Below are 10897 nucleotides of genomic sequence, written 5' to 3'. Positions count from 1 at the left end.
ATGGCTGGACTACCCCGTGGTTCTTACTGTGATTGCAAGATGCCCTCAGCAATGACCGTCAGGAAACTTGGGTGGGTGGGGGGGAGTTTATTACTTAAAGGTCCTGGAATGACACAGCGCTCCTGGGGCCACACAGTGAGGTCGGGGGTAGAGACTGAGAGAGAGCCTGGGTCTGGGATTTTGCTTTTATTGGGGTCCTGGCTGAGGCCCTGGGGTTTCTCTGGCTCCCTCTTTATTGGTGAATTTAAACATAAGAGCAGGAATTTAAAGCATGGGAAGAGAACAGTCACATGGCCCAAAAGGTTAGTTGTGGAAACCAACCAAGATCTCTAAAACATAAGTGCCAGGTGGTGGGGCTGCCTGTTTGCCTAGTCCTGTGGCGGGCGGGGAGCTTGGGAGGGCCATCTCTGCAGTGGATGCCTCTTTGAAGTGGCAACCAAAGCTTAAGTCAGGCCCTTGCATTACAAAAAGGAAAACCAACTCTCAGGGCTTCCAAGACAGCAACCAGAACTAGAGCTTCGGCCCGGACACTGCTTAGAGAATGCCTGGCACATGGCAGGGAGGAAACAGTCCTTAGTTATTCCTGATGGAAACGTCTCTGTGGCTTTCCACATGGTCAGCATGAGCTCCAGCTGTGTCCAGTGGCTGATGAGTCTACCAGTGATCCTCCAGCCTTGACTCTCAAAACCCACGCTCTCCATTCTCCCCCTGCCCATTTTGAGAACTTCTGTTTCTCCAAGTCATGGTCTTCCTTACTTCCAGGACTTTGAACTATTTTGTCTGAAAAACTACTTCCTTCGCTCTTACCTGTCTCACCCTGACTAGTTCTACAGATCTTGTCCTTCTTCCAAGAGGCCAGCGCTCAATCCGCAGACTCACCTCCTTGGTTCTAGATTGCCAGAATATCTAATACCCTAACTTACTAATATAATTAATGCTGCATAGTCCATCTTTTTGTGCTGGGCTGGAGGGTGTGCGGTTCTATGGCTTGTGGCTGTATTTTTCTTATTCTTGTATCCTTGGGATTAAATTTACATTAGGCAGCCAACAATTATTTATTTATTGGATGAATAAATTAATTGATGTCCGATCCTGGTTTTGACAATGCCTATAAGTTTGTACCACTTACTTATGCTCCTAAGGGCTCTTTTTATCTCATTAAAATAGTAACTGCCCTGTTGTGTTAAGTATAAATGTAATAATGTGTGTCAAACTTCCTGCACATAGTAGGAGCTCAGTGTATATAAGTAGATGGAAGCCACCTCTTTTAAACCAAATCCTCACCCCCTCACAGAGTCGCCACCATATTCCTCCTGGTTTAACCCAAGGAGTGGGGGACAATCTGACTCTTTCTAATCACATTGAATGATGAGATCCTGAAAACAAATGAAAGATGATTTTGTCACAAAGGGGTTTCATTTTCATAATGCTAGATTTGAAAGTAATGTAAAGTGGAAAAAATATGCCATGTGTCCTAAATAGTTAATGATCCTCAGCAAGCAATCTGTCCAGCCTGAGAAAGATTTCTTCTGCAGTCTGACAGCTGATCTATAATCAGGTTATGCTTGGTTGCTATCCTGAGCCCCTCCCCATAGCTCTCCATGGGGCTCAGTGAATACCCTATAGAGGAAAAATGCCCAAACCCTTTATTACATGCATTTCTGATTTTCAAGAAGCTTCTCAACAGAGGGGGTCCGTGCAGATGCCGCCAGATGTTGCTTTACCTGGGGGGTGGGAGGGAAGGCCTCCTCCAAGTGTCTGAGGTTTAAGCCTGGTAAAATTCTAAGGCTGGTGTATTGTTTCCCTTCTTTTCCTTTATTCATTCAACACCCATTAATTTAGCAACTATTACTTCAGGGACAGTGGTTGCAAAGATAAGCAGCATAGTTTCTGCCACATAAACTCTCAATTTAATAAGTGATATAGAGCAATTAAGCAGAGCATTATAATAAAGAGCAGTTGCTGCTCTGAGAGAAAGTGCACGGGGTGGAGCAGGGACCCACAGAGTGGATGCCTAATGCATTTTGTGCTAGCATCCGGGAGGTGTCAGAAAGGATAACCACAAATTAGAAAGGGGAGTAAAAGATATTTTAGGAATGGAGAAATTGCATGTGAAAAATCACAGGAAGTCAAATAGCCTAGCATGTGGAAGAAATAGCAAATTGTTCAGAAAAGGGCATTTTCTGTTCCAATCAGAGGGTAACGGAAGTGAGGACACAGAGGTAGACAGGTTTAGGTCATGAAAGCTTTAGATGTCCTTTTTAAGAGAGTCAGCTTATTTTAAGGCTATGGGAACCATAGAGAGTTTTAAGCAAGGATGAACTTCAGTCCAAAAGGATCAGACAAGGGATCAAGCCTACTAGTTAGATCTGGTATCTAATGCACTGGCAGGCTGCTGGTTAGTGGACACAGTCCTACCCACAATTCCCATCTCTTTGGTTCCTGTGCAGTCAAGTGTGGCTGAGTGACAGAGCTCTGATGAAGGGGATACACCCCCAAGTCATGGGAGGAGCTCTAGGAAGGTGTTTGAAAGAGACAGACTTGGCCAGCATATACCTACACTTCCTACCAGGCGTCCCCAAACTACGGCTCACGGGCTGCATGTGGCCCCCTGAGGCCATTTATCCGGCCCCCGCCGCACTCCCGGAAGGGGCACCTCTTTCATTGGTGGTCAGTGAGAGGAGCACTGTATGTGGCGGCTCTCCAACGGTCTGAGGGACAGCCCCCTGTGTAAAAAGTTTGGGGGCCTCTGTTAGACCCTTGGTCTTTCTCTCTTCCTCCTCCCTGGATGTCGGAATGAAGCCCAAGGTATAGCAGCTGTCTTGAGATGTGAGGCAACAAGCAGATGTGGGAAGAAAGGAGAATCTTTTTTAGTTCTTTGTATTTCTATATGAAGGTTACAATCAGCCACAAAACTATTGTTTGGGAGGTTTTAATTGGGGTTGTGTTGTATCTGTAGGTCAACTGGGGAAAAACTAACATTTTTTTACTTACTGGGGATTTTAATCTGTGACTTCTCTTCAGTTGTTTATATTCTCTTTATACTGTTTTTTAAAGGTCCTATAGTTTTCCTTGTACGTATCTTGAACACCGTCTGCTAGATTTATCCCTAAGTATTTTATATTTTTTGATGCCATTGAAAATGTTATTGTTTCTGTAATTTCACTTTTTGATCATTTGTAGCTAGTCTATTTATTGATAGAATATAGGAATACAATTGATATTGTATATTGATGTTGTATCCTGCAACATTGTTAAATTCTCATATTTGTTCTGGTGGGGGTTTTTGTGTAGTCCATGTGATTTCTTGTTTTTTTTTTTTTTTTTTTTTTTTTTTTTGAGAGAAAGAGACAGACAGGGACAGGCTGACAGGAAGGGAGAGAGATGAAAAGCATCAACTCATAGTTGCGGCTCCTTAGTTGTTCATTGATTGCTTTCTCATCTGTGCCTTGACCATCAGAGCAAGTTACTTGCTCCATCAGAGCAAGTGACGCCTTGCTCACACCTGCAACCTTGGGCTCAAGCCAGCAACCATGGGGTCATGTTTATGATCCCATGCTCAAGCCTGTGACCCTGTGCTCAAGCTGGTGAGCCTGTGCTCAAGCTGGTGACCTTGGGGTTTTGAGCCTGGGGGTCTTCAGCATCTCAGGCTGATGCTCTATCCACTGGGTCACCACCTGGTCAAGCTATAGTCCATGTGATTTTAATGTAGATGATGGTGTCATCTGTGGAGTCAGACAGTTTTACTTCTTTCTCTTTTCTGGGATTCCTTTATTTCCTTCTCTCACCCTATTACACAGACTAGAATTTTCAGTGCAATATTGAGTAGAATTGTTGAGAATAGACAACTTCATCTTGTTTTAGATCTTAGAGGAAAATTATTTAGTCTGTCACTATTATTCTTTATAGGTCTCCCAATGATCATCTTTAACAGGCTAAGAAAGTTCCTTTTTTTTATTCCTATTTTGCTTAGAGTTTTTTTTAAATCAAAAATGAATGTTGGATACTTACCTGGCAGGGGAGAGACCATGATCATGAAGGTGGTTTTCCCAGGGCGAGGCTTATCCATTGCACTCCGGATGTGCTGACCCCTGCGATTTCCCCAAATGTGGGAAACTCGACTGCATAATTTGTGGTAGTGGGGGACTGCGTTCACGCTCTGAATATTAAAAATAAAATAAAATGAATGTTGGATTTTACAATGTTGTTTCTTCTTCTTCTTCTTCTCCTTCTCCTTCTCCTTCTCCTTCTCCTTCTCCTTCTCCTTCTCCTTCTCCTTCTCCTTCTCCTTCTCCTTCTCCTTCTCCTTCTCCTTCTCCTTCTTCTTCTTCTTCTTCTTCTTCTTCTTCTTCTTCTTCTTCTTCTTCTTCTCCTCCTCCTCCTCCTCCTCCTTCTTCTTCTCCTTCTCTTTCTTCTCCTCCTCCTCATCCTCCTCTACCTCTTCTTCTTCTTCCTCCTCCTGCTTCTTCTCTTCCCCCTCCTCCTTCTTGAGATTATCATATGATTTTTTAAATACTTAGTCTGTACCCATGGTGGATTACATTGATTTTCAGATGTTTAAGGCTATCTGATTAGCAATTTTGATTTCATCCATAACCTTAATTTCCCTTTGTCATATGTGTTAGTTGCTTTTACCACTGTAACAAATTACCCAAATTTAGTGGCTTAAAACAACAATATGTATTCTCTAACCATTCTGGATGTCAAAAGTCCAAAATAAATCTTAAAGAACGGAAATGAAGGCATCAGAACAGCCGGTTCCTCCTGGAGGCTTCAGGGGAGAATTCGTTCCAGGATTCTTTCAGCTTCCGGAGGCTGCCAGCATTCTTGGGCTCCTGGCCACAGTATTCCGTCTCTGCTTCTGAGGCCACACCACTTTCTCCTTTGCCTCTGCCCTCTTGAGTCCCTCAGATGAGGACCACTGTAAAGATAGCAGGCTCGCCTGAATAGTTAGGGTAATCTCCTATCTTGAGATCCTCATGTTAGTCACATCTGCAAAGTCCCTTTGGAATGTGGAAATATTTTGGGAGCCATTATTCTGTGTACCATGTCATGTAACATGTATTTACAGATGTTGGAGATGGGGATTTCAACATCTTTAGGGACCATTTATTCCTCTACCACATCCCTTTTACCGATGGCTGAGTATATAACAAACAAATACTGGAAATTCTGTATCTGTTCCTCATGCCTCTTAACCTTGTCATACTTTTCATCTCTTAGTCTTATTGCACTCTATTTCTTGGCTAATTATTTGTTTCTTTTAGCTCATTAATGGGCTCTTCAGCTATTTACATTCATTTTATATATTTTTTCTAATTATCCTATTGTTAAGTTCCAGAACCATGGTTATGTTTCATAGCAGATAGTTTTTAATCTCCCTGAGGATATTAACTCTACTTGTCTGAAGTATTTTTCTGTATGTCCTCAATTATATTTGTTTGGGGAAGAGATAAGTTTTCTGGTTATTCAGTCTTCTGCCTTTTTAAAGGTGTGTGTTTGTTCAGATATCTGATGGTTCTTGACTATTTGTAGATAAAAGCTGGACTGAGCAATAGCAGAGGCTGGAACTCGGTTTATTAGATCAAATCCATATCCCTGCTTACCTGCCAGCGAACCCAAATCCTGGACGTTCACAAGAGCATTTCACTACTGATTAGTTTCTGCGCTTTACCATCTGGGTGCCGTATCTTGTCCCTCTGGACATAGGACATAGTAAGTCTCCCAAGCTAAACCTGGACTTCTGACCACTTTGTTGGTGACTTTAGATGAAACTTTCAAAAATGAACCTGTTTCTATGTGTGTATGTATATCCTTACAGATTTCCCTCAGACTGTGGTGCATTTGTTTCTCCAGCTCCAACCTTCATGCTAAGAGCCCTTCTAAGAAAACTTACTCACTTCATTCATGTATTGGTTCTCGGGGCTTTTCCCAAGGACAAAACCATTGCCTGCAGATGTTCCATGTGGAGAAGAGGGGAAAAAAAGTTCCGTGTGAGCAGCTGCTCCACATTCAGCCCTTTAATTAATTCCTCTGGTTCTCTCCCTGTGTTCCCTCCAGATCTCTGTCTTTGTTGACGCTTAGCCTGGGCAGTTCTCTGGAGAGTCTCTGCCATATGGGAAACTGGCTTGAAGAGCAGTCATTGCTTCTCCCCAAGTTAAGTTTTTCTAGCCTGCTTTCTCCTACAGAGCCATCCGATGTACTTTATTTTTGTTTCCCTTTGATGCTTTGTTTTTCTGTGATTTGTAACCATAGGTGGAGTTCCTGAGTCATCAAGGATGTTCATCTTCAGCTATGATATTGTCAAATTGTTCACCAAAATGTTTGAAACCACTTCCCTTCCCGCGACAGCATGTCAGAGTTCCCATTCCATGACTTCACATTTCTTAAACTTTCTAAACTTTCCTTTACTGGTAGGTATGAAATGGTATCTTGTTTTAATTTTCATTTTTTCTGAACATTGGCAAGATCAGTGTCTTTTCCAATTTTATTGGGTGTTTTGTAATCTTTTCTGTGAATTAACATTTTATTGATTAATTCACCTTGTTATTGAAAGGAGTTTCTTCTGTATTTTTGTTAGTAATTCTTATTGATCACATTGAATTGCAGACATTTTCTGGCAATTTATGATCTGTCTTTGTGCTTTAATGATATTAGCTTTGGTTTGTAAAAATTATTGATTTTAATGTAGTCTTTAAATGTAATTATTTTTATGCTCTGTGCTTTTGTGTTTTATTAAAATAAAACTTTGCTACCATGAGTTTATATAGATAGCCTTCTCAATTTTATTTATTTATTTTTTTTACACAGACAGTGAGAGACAGAGAAAAGGACAGATAGGGACAGACAGGAAGGGAGAGAGATAAGAAGCATCAATTCTTAGTTGCAGCTCCTTAGCTGTTCATTGATTGCTTTCTCATATGTGCCTTGACGGGGGGGGGGGTAACAGCAGAGTGAGTGACCCTTACTCAAGCCAGTGACCTTAGGCTTTAAGCCAGTGACCTTTGGGCTCAAGCCATCGACTGTGGGATCATGTCTATGATCCCACGCTCAAGCCACCGGCCCCGTGCTCAAGCTGGATGAGCCTGCACTCAAGCCAGCGACCTTGAGGTTTCAAACCTGAGTTCTCTGTGTCCCAGTCCGATGCTCTATCCACCAAGCCACCAACTGGTCAGGCCTCAATTTTTTAAATAAAAAATTATTTTTATATTTAGGTCTTGAGTTACCTGGAATATATTTTTATTTACATATGAGTTAGGAATCCACTTTTTTCTCTATTTATAATCAAATACCCCCCCCCACACACACACACACCTTTTCTTTTATTTTTTTAGAGAGAGAGAGGAAGGTAGAGAGATGAGAAGCATCAACTCATAGTTATGGCATTTTTTCCTTTTTTTTACAGAGACAGAGAGAGAGTCAGAGCGAGGGATAGATAGGGACAGACAGACAGGAACAGAGAGATATGAGAAGCATCAATCATTAGTTTTTCGTTGTTCATTGATTGCTTTCTCGTATGTGCCTTGACCGTGGGGCTACAGCAGACCAAGTAACCCCTTGCTTGAGCCAGTGACCTTGGGTCCAAGCTGGTGAGCTTTTGCTCAAACCAGATGAGCCCGCACTCAAGCTAGCGATCTCAGGGTCTCGAACCTGAGTCCTCCACATCCCAGTCTGACGCTCTATCTACTTACTGCGCCACCGCCCGGTCAAGCAGTTATGGCACTTTAGTTGTTCATTGCCTGTCATGTGTGCCTTGACTGGGAACCTCCAGCCAAGCCAGTGACCCCTTGATCAAACCAGAGACCTTGGGCTCAAGCTAGCAACCATGGGATCGTGTCAATGATCCCATACTCAAGCCAGTGACCTCACCTTCTAGCTGGTGAGCTTGCATTCAAGCTGGTGACCTTAGGGTTTCAAAACTGGGACCTCAGCATCCCAGGTTGACGCTCCATCCACTACACCAGTGGTCCCCAACCCCCGGGCCGCGGACCGGTACTGGTCCGTGGGCCATTTGGTACCGGTCTGCAGAGAAAGAATAAATAACTTACATTATTTCTGTTTTATTTATATTTAAGTCTAACAATGTTTTATTTTTAAAAAATGACCAGATTCCCTCTGTTACATCTGTCTAAGACTCACTCTTGATGCTTGTCTCGGTCACGTGATACATTATCCATCTCACCCTAAAGGCTGGTCCATGAAAATATTTTCTTACATTAAACCAGTCCATGGCCCAAAAAAGGTTAGAGACCACTGCACTACACCACCACCAGTCAGGCCACACACGTTTTATTCTGTAAATAATCCTTTCCCCCATTGGTCTTCAATGCCTGTTTTATTTGTTAAGTTTCTAATTATGTGATTTTGTTTCTGGGCTCTTTAGTCTGTTCAGTTGCTTGATTTATTGATTCCTTTGAAAATACCATATTTTGTTAAATACTGTGTATTTATAGAACATGCCCCCTCATCATGTTTTTCTATTTCCAAGAGGAATTGGCTATTTGGGGCCTATTAATAAAGTAAATTTTAGAATCAGCTTGTTAACATCCACAAGTAACCTTGTTGGGATTTTAACTAGAATTATTTGAATTTTTAGATATATTCAGGAATATATGTTGGTTACAGTCTTACTTCTATATCAGCACAAACATGCAATATTTCTATTGTTTTGTATGTCATTCATACCAATGTTTTGTAATATTCGCTATAAAGGTCTTGGACATCATTCTACAGATTTTGTTCCCTCTATGATCCTAATTACTTTTCTGCTTAATCAATAATCATTGTCTAGTTTATTTTCATTGCTGGTGTAGAGGAAAGCAGCTATCTTTTGGATGATTATTTTAGGTCCAGACTCCTTGGCACACGCTCTTATTCATTTTATTAATTTGTTTATAGATTCTCTTGAATTTTCTAAATGATCGATTACAGCCTCTGGGAATTAGGACAGTCTTCAACCCCAGTACATTTTGTGCCTTGTCTGGTTTTGTTAATAAGACCCCTACATGGTGCCATACGTGCCAAGTTCTGCACTAGTCGAGGGCGCATCATAGTGACGCACCTTACGCACGGGCCAGGGTTTCTGGTAGATCCAAGGCTGGCGGGCTGTTTTTCATATTTTTGATTTGATAAGGACTAGGTTTCCAATGCTTTGCCCATTAATTATGATATTTTCTGCAGATTTTTTTTGTACATACACTTCATAAAGTATGTGCTCTTTTAATTTGCTTGCTAAGAATTTTATCCCTGTGAGCATTAATCTTTATCAAATATTGTTTCCATTCCCTATTGAAATAATCACATGGTTTTTTCTCTGTATCTCTTAATGTGGTAAATTGCAATACTAGATTATCTTAATGTTAAGTTCTTGTATCGGGGGTAAGCCCAACTTTATTATATTTATATGTATATATGCAAAGAGGAGGTGAAGAGAGGGTCATGTTGGATTTGCTAAGATATTTTGATCCTTTTTGGCCTCTCTGTTCATAAGTATAATAGACCTGCAATTTTCTTCTCACAGAAGTATTGCCTGGTATTGGTATAAATATCATACTGGTTTGATACACTGAGACCATAATGTTGCCTTAATACTCTTTGATGTCTCCATGAGAATTTATATAACCCTGGAATTCTCTGTTGCATCGATTTTTTTAAGTAGAATTCAGCTGTAAATCTGGGGTGGTACATTGTTAACTCATATTCAATTTTGGTAATGGTATTGGTTGGTTCTGGTGTCTTTGTAAAAGTTTTAGTAAGCTATGTTCTGATTGTATTTTTAAAGTTGTGCATTTGATATGAGTTTTAAAATCTATTTACCCAACTTTTTAAAAATAGCATTCTTTCACTTGTCCTTTGAATTTTTTTCCACCTATAAATGTGCCCCTTTGCCATTCTATTTTCATATTATTTACCTAGACCTTATCCTTTTCTTCTTGACAAATCATACCAGCTGGTCTGTTTTATAACTTTTCCAAAGCACTGTTGGCTTTGGTTTGTGTCTATTTTGTTTTCTATTTTACTGTCCTATGTTCTTATTTTTGTTGTTCCCTGCTCCATTTTCTTTGTTTTTATTCCATTTTATCTCACTCTAAATTTTAAGTGAATATTTATCTCATCAATTTTCATATTTTTAACACAATTTTTTTTGACAGAAGCAGTAAGTCAGAGAGAGGGACAGAGAGATAGACAGGAAAGGAGAGAGATGAGAAGTATCAGTTCTTTGTTGTGGCTCCTTAGTTGTGCATTGACTGCTTTCTCATATGTGCCTTGACCAGGGGGCTACAGAAGAGCGAGTGACCCCTTGCTCAAGCCAGCGACTTTGAGCTCTAACCAGCAACCTTGGGCTTCAAGCCAGCAACCTCTGGGCTCAAGCCAGTGATCATAGGGTCATGTCTGTGATCCCATGCTCAAGCCAGCAACTCTGTGCTCAAGCTGATGACCCTATGCTCAAGCTGACAACCTCAGGGTTTTGAACCTGGGTCCTCTGTGTCCCAGTTCAATGCTCTATCCACTGAGCTGCCGTCTGGTGAGGCAGCATAATTTTTTAAGAACCTTTGTTTTGTTCTAATTGTGCTTTCAGCTGTATCACATAAAATGGGACATGTAGTATTTATATTGTTCCAGTCCTTGTTCTTTCTTGGAATGTTTAAAATTATATTTTTAATTTTTATTTTTCTTAAGTGAGAAGCAGGGAGGCAGAGAGACAGACTTCAGTATGTGCCCAGGCTGGGTTCCACCTGGAAAATACTCTGTGGGGCGATTCTCTGCCCATCTGGGGCCATTGCTCTGTTGCTTGGCAACTGAGCTATTTTAGCACCTGAGGCGAGGCCATGGAGCCTTTCTCAGCACCCAGAGCCAACTTGTTCCAACGAATCCATGGTTGCAGGATGTGAAGAGA

The 10897-nt window shown here is 41.2% G+C and overlaps 1 non-coding gene across 1 annotated transcript; it reads left to right on the top strand.

Moving 5' to 3' along the window:
• Nucleotides 1-4003: 4003 nt before the first annotated feature.
• On the top strand, nt 4004-4162 carry LOC136321373 (U1 spliceosomal RNA). Its single transcript, XR_010728631.1, has one exon. It is a non-coding gene; the product is annotated as a U1 spliceosomal RNA (small nuclear RNA).
• The last annotated feature ends 6735 nt before the right edge of the window (nt 4163-10897 follow it).

Source organism: Saccopteryx bilineata, chromosome 1 (genome assembly GCF_036850765.1).
Source record: "Saccopteryx bilineata isolate mSacBil1 chromosome 1, mSacBil1_pri_phased_curated, whole genome shotgun sequence".
Taxonomy (NCBI): domain Eukaryota; kingdom Metazoa; phylum Chordata; class Mammalia; order Chiroptera; family Emballonuridae; genus Saccopteryx; species Saccopteryx bilineata.
Note: the sequence above shows the minus strand (reverse complement) of the source record. Positions and strands in the feature narration are given on the sequence as shown.